This window comes from Dreissena polymorpha, chromosome 2 (genome assembly GCF_020536995.1).
Source record: "Dreissena polymorpha isolate Duluth1 chromosome 2, UMN_Dpol_1.0, whole genome shotgun sequence".
NCBI classification, from domain to species: domain Eukaryota; kingdom Metazoa; phylum Mollusca; class Bivalvia; order Myida; family Dreissenidae; genus Dreissena; species Dreissena polymorpha.
Window position 1 is genome coordinate 109,365,712 of NC_068356.1, and position 6,360 is coordinate 109,372,071.

A 6,360-nucleotide genomic window follows, 5' to 3' on the forward strand; every position below is an offset into this window, starting at 1 on the left:
GACACAAAGGTCAACAGCGATGTTTGTAAGTCCTACCAGCGGATATTTTTTCGGCGTAGCTGTTGAACCCAGCTTTTCACCTTAAATGACCTTTACATAACGACAGCAGACCCGAATGAATACATTTGAATATTTCATTGGCTTATTTGAGAGAAATTCCCCAAAACTTTGGCTATATTCTTTATAAATAAAGAATTCTTTACAACACTTTTTAGGTTAACGATCTCCGGACTACTCTCAGCAAGTTTATGCGACACATAGACACACGGTTTGACTCGCAGAATTTCGTGGTCAGTACTCGGTCACTAAATCGTCAGGGGAAGACGAAATGGACTATCGAAAACGTTGAAAACACTACGGAATACCGTTAGGCCATCGTGGTTACACATTAAAATCCAGAGGGCGATAATGCGATAACGCGAGAGTACGATGGCGAGAATGCGACAATACGATGACTGTGCGACAATACGATGGCGAGAATTCGAGACCGCGATGGCGAGAATGCGAAAATACGATGTCGACAATGCGACAGTGCGACAATACGATGGCGACAGTGCGATAGTACGATGCCAACAATGCGATAGTCATATCGTACTGTCGCCATCGTATCATCGCATTCTCGCCATCGCATTCTCGCATTCTCGCCATCGTATTGTCGCAAGGTCGTCATCGTATTGCCACATTCTCGTCATCGTACTCTCGCATTTCCGCCATCGCGTTCTCGCATTCTCGCCATCGTATTGTCGCACTGTCGTCATCGTATTATGGCATTCTCGTCATCGTTCTCTCGCGTTCTCGCATCCTTGCATTGTCGCCATCGTACTATCGCAGTGTCGCCATCGTATTGTCGCAACGTCCTCATCACACTGTCGCATTGTCGTCATCGTACTATCGCTTTCTCGCATTCTCGCCATCGCGTTCTCGCATTCTCGCCATCGTATTGTCGCACTGTCGTCATCGTATTGTCGCATTCTCGTCATCGTACTCTCGCGTTCTCGCATTATCGCCATCGCGTTCTCGCATTCTCGCCATCGTATTGACGCACTGTCGTCATCGTATTGTCGCATTCTCGTCATCGTACTCTCGCGTTCTCGCATTCTCGCCCTCTGGATTTTAATGTGTAACCACGATCGCCCTAACGGTATTCTGTAAAACACAATATTTCTTTAAATATCAGAATTCAAACACTACCGAAATAATGTAGTGTCATGATAAGAGGGAAATCGTTTAAATATCAAACCATAAATGTTTGCCGTACTAGAAAAAACGTCCATTTTCCTGAATATTCTACCGTAATTATCCAGTTTTCTAAAAAAATAATGCAGTTTAACTTCAATTATCGAAGAGCATTGTGTTAAATGTATCATTTAAAAGAGGAAATAATGTTTCGTCTAAGACTCGCGTCATGCGAAAATAGGTATTATGCCATATGTCAATCTGAACAGGAGATACCTTATATCTTTATATGCTCATACTGAGTGATCGGCAACTATATCTTGATCGCCTCTGTTAAAAGCTTCTCCGCTTGTTTTGATAATTATTGTGTTGTTCATGTACGTTTTATGTTTGTTTTGTTTACTTGTGATCGGCAATTACATCTTGATCGCCTCTGTTAAAGCTCATTTAAGAAATTATTGGATTATTATAATTTTGTAATGCATTTTTCTATTATAATTATTTATCACTCAGAATAAGCTTCTCTGCTTGTTTTCATGATTATTGTGTTGTCCATGTACGTTTTATGTATGTTTGATTTACTCGTGAGTGTTGGAATGTGTGTATTGGAGTGGGCGTATTCGTGCGCGCGTGTGTGGGTGTGAGTGTGTGCGTGTGGGCGTGCGTGTGTATTTTTTGCATTTTGCTTTGCCTTCGTTTTTGTAAATTTTATTGTGAATTTATGTTGTCCTCATGTGCCTAATATGGCGTATTGGATAGAAATAAACACCTACCTACCTTAAGAGACCAGGAAACATTATGTGGTGTTCATAGCGTACAGCGGTACTCATTGACAGACTGCGCAATATCGCAGGCTGTGATTGAGCTACGTTAACCGTTACGCATTTAGACCCATTTTCGCATGACGCGGCTCTGATCGAGTGATTTGAATGTGTCGAACAAAAACTACATGTTTATCAAATATTTAAACACCATATGTTTCGATCGTAAAAAAAACCCTCCAAATTAGCCATGTTAACTGTTAAGACACACATGATGTCAACTTCCGTTGTATATTTTTATACGAAAATATTATGTAGAATGAATAAATGCGCACTCAATAACACACATTTCGTGCGGTGTATTTGCGACTTACACGTAAAAAACACAACGATTAAACCTTTGTTTCTTGTTTAATTCAATATAAACATATGTTTTACTTAATTTAAAAGTCAGAGTATATGACGAATATCTTTTAACGATATATTTATTGTAGATAGATTTACCAATAATATTATTTTGCTTTTCTTTTTTTCTGTTTTTGTTGTTGTTAAAGGTAATTTGTGCTCATGCCACTTTGTTAGCTTAGTAAATAATTTGTATATATGTGTAGAACTTTGTTCCTATCACAATTGACGTTGTACTGTTTAAATTATGTGTTTTTGACGATGTACATTGTACAAGTCGAAATTAAATGTATATCTGTCTTTTATGGTGGGCTCTTGAGATAAAATTACGCACATGTTATGAATGCGCATTTCTATCATGTTACTGCAGTTATAACGAAACAGTAATCCAATTGTCATTATATTTGAAGATTTGATAGACCTTCTGCAAGTCATACCAATACGAACCTTGTGTTTATATTTGGATCAAGTTGTCTACGACATGCTTTCCATGCTGAACAGTGGACACACTTTATCGACCTTAGCGTTCAGACACACTACTGTGTTTTATTGAAACATGCTATCTAAAATGCGCTTATACAATTTTAAATAGCAAGCTGTATCTATGCCATGCAAAAGCGAAAAATACCGATCCTTAAGCGCTTTCATTAGAGTTATCATGGGGAAATCGTGGTTCCGCTACGTCTAATATTGCTTATTTTCGATGATGAGGAAACGGGACGTAGGATAGATTAAAGGGATCTTTTCACGCTTTGGTAAATTGACAAAATTGAAAAAAGTTGTTTCAGATTCGCAAATTTTCGTTTTAGTTATGATTTTTGTGAGGAAACAGTAATATTGAACATTTACCATGGTCTAATATAGCCATTATATGCATCTTTTGACGATTTTAAAACCTAAAATTATAAAGCGTTGCAACGCGAAACGATTGAATAATTTGGAGAGTTCTGTTTTTGTCGTTAAATTTTGTGAAACTACGAAGATTGCTTATATAAGGTATAAAATATATCAAGTATGTGTAATCGGCGGAATAGCTCAGTAGGCTAAAGCGTTTTTACTTCAGGACTCTGGCAGGACTCCAGGGGTCACTGGTTCGAAACCTGGTCCGGGCAATGTTCTTTTCCTTTTTTTAATTTTATTCTTGATTCTTTACTGGAGATTTTACGATCCAATGTTTACATTTATCTATATAAAGCATTTAATGAATAAGTTAAAAAATGCCAAAATCTGTGAAAAGGCCCCTTTAAGTAAAAAGAGTGTTGATAATGATCATTGTACAGATACTCACAACCACTCGATCTTATGATTATACAAATAACAGCAATACTTCTGTATTATTAATATTATTATTGCACCGAGAATGATGAAGATGGCGGCAATGATGCTTCAATGTATATGTTGTTGTTGCTGCTGAAATGCGGATGCTTCTGAAGGTGTTTGATAATGCATCTGATAAATATGTCGCATTTTATATGCAGGAACAAGAATAATGGAAACTAACGAAAACATATGTTATGGTGATGAAAAACATATGGACAATTATGATTGCAATCCACCTATTATGGACATATGACAGACATACACACACCACGTATATATCTCGCTTCAATCCATCACAGGATCTTTGTTGTACGGATACATGTCTTGTTCCTGTTTCTACGTCAATCCCTTATTCGAAAGTAAGTATGATACAGTATAACAAATCTGTCAGGGCAAAACAACTTCACAAACATACGAATGGTGATTTCGATATTAACGTATATGTATCCCGTAATTGAAAAAAAACCGTAATATTTGTTTAATTAGAATTGATTGATAGGGAATGATAGTGGGTTACTCTACATAAGACTTTCCGGGAGGAGGGGGATGATTGATAGTGTAAGTCCCGTATCTTTTATGTGAAATGGATGTGTTAACGGACGAAAACGATTCGATGTAAGACATTCAGAGTGCACTAAATTCCTTTCGAACCCGGACGTGTCTGCTGTCGTTTTCAGACAAAAACTCTGCCCGTTTGCAATACACGTGGGAGATTGATGTGTTTGACACGTAAAGTTATCTGTGCTCAACAAGCAAAACCGTGCACTTTGCGAACTTTATCTCGTTAAACGGGGTGTATTGACTCGTTTTGCGTTTTAATTTTCATTCATTAGGAATATCTATCAAAAATAAATATTACATTTCGGGACTGTTTATGGTACATTAGTGCAGCCTTTTGTGGGTAATGTCTCATTAAACATCGTACAGCAGGTTACGATGTCTTTCAAGAGAGGTATTAATGATAAGAACAAATATGTTTGATCAGTACATTGCAGTTATACTGTCATATTGCTTTCAATATTTTGCATACCATTTATTTAAGGTGTCTGTTGATGCTAAAAATACATATGTTGTAGACAAAATCTCAGTTTAAATTCGTCGCAATATGTTAAAAAGGCGGGCCCCTGAATTGTTCCTGATGACCTTGTTGTTATAAACAGGTAGATCATATTGTGTGTTTTTTGTAATGCGATAAACAGTTTTAGACAATGTTAGTAGTAGTAGAAGCAGTAGTAGAAGTTGTAGTAGTAGTAGCAGTAGCAGTAGCAGTAGCAGAAGCAGTAGCAGAAGCAGTAGCAGTAGTAGTAGTAGTAGCAGTAGCAGTTTTAGTAGCAATAGCAGTATATTTTATGTCGTTGATATGTCACTTTAAAGGCTGACAAACAGCGGATGTCAACATACGATTACATCAGATAGAACAATCCTCACTGTGTACTCTCGAAGCATTGATAAAGTATTTCCCAGCATTGGATCGGTTGTAAAGTACAGACATTAACGAATTGGGACCAAGGTTTAAACTTGATCAAGCAATCTTTCAAACTTTGTCCGATAAAATGTCTTTCATCTGCAATAAATGCGAATTCAAACATCGGACATAAAAAGTTAAGTGCCAAATGTTATACATTATGACAGTCTAGTTTAAACTAGGCACAACTTTGTTCCGGTTAGGTAACCCCTTATTCAATAACGATCCTTCTCGCATTAGCAACACGGTTCATTTCAGTAGTACCCGAGCCGACAATGTCCAATCAGTGATATTTAAACCATTCGACTGAAAAACACTGATTTATCATTCCTTGCAACGACCGATCTTTCTAAGGGCGCAACTCAGCGTAGAGTCAAACAAAGAATGTGAACATTTACATGATTGTCATGTATTCGAACAATCGTTTGGACCGCAATCATTTCATCTCTCAAACTAAGCAGACTTTTTCACACAGTTATCATGACAATTTCTGTGAATTTGGTGCAGCTTTATAATAAACCAAAGCACCAGAGAACATGCAGAGTTGACATCCAAATGTAATCTTTATTTCCAACTAATGTATCCGTTCTTCACCCTTACTGTTTCTTTAAAAACTTACATTGAACTGTAGCAGGCATACCTGTTTACAGAGAGCTCTTACATAATGTTGGCTATAAATTCAGTTACTTTTTTTATTCCAACGTATTTACCTTTTCAATACATGTAATCACATATTTCCTCCGTGCATATTGGCTAAGGTTTGAAAATATAGATTTAAGTTTTTCTCAGCTGTTGCTTTTCTGGTACTCCTTCAATAATCGACTGCAAAAAAGATAATTAAAACAATAAATTCAATTCCAAATGAGCGCACATTGACCGCCTATACAATAATTCAATACTTCCGTATCATGGTGCACAATCGCGTTACAAGATAATAGCGAAAATTATACGCCATTGGTAAAAGAAAGGGATTTATTTACATCCGGAAATTCCGCAAAACGTTTGATTCGTTATTTGTCGAAAAGGAAATGAGGAAATAAAATGCATATATCACTACCGAAATATTATATCTAGATCATACTCTATCAGGGATAACCATAAGTCCCCTCCGGTAAAACCGGTAGGGGAAAAAAACAGACTAAAAAAATTGTACATAGATTACATTTCTCCACATCACAATCAGCTTAACTTCAACTGAATGCATCGACTTAGGTTATAGATAAACATAACCTT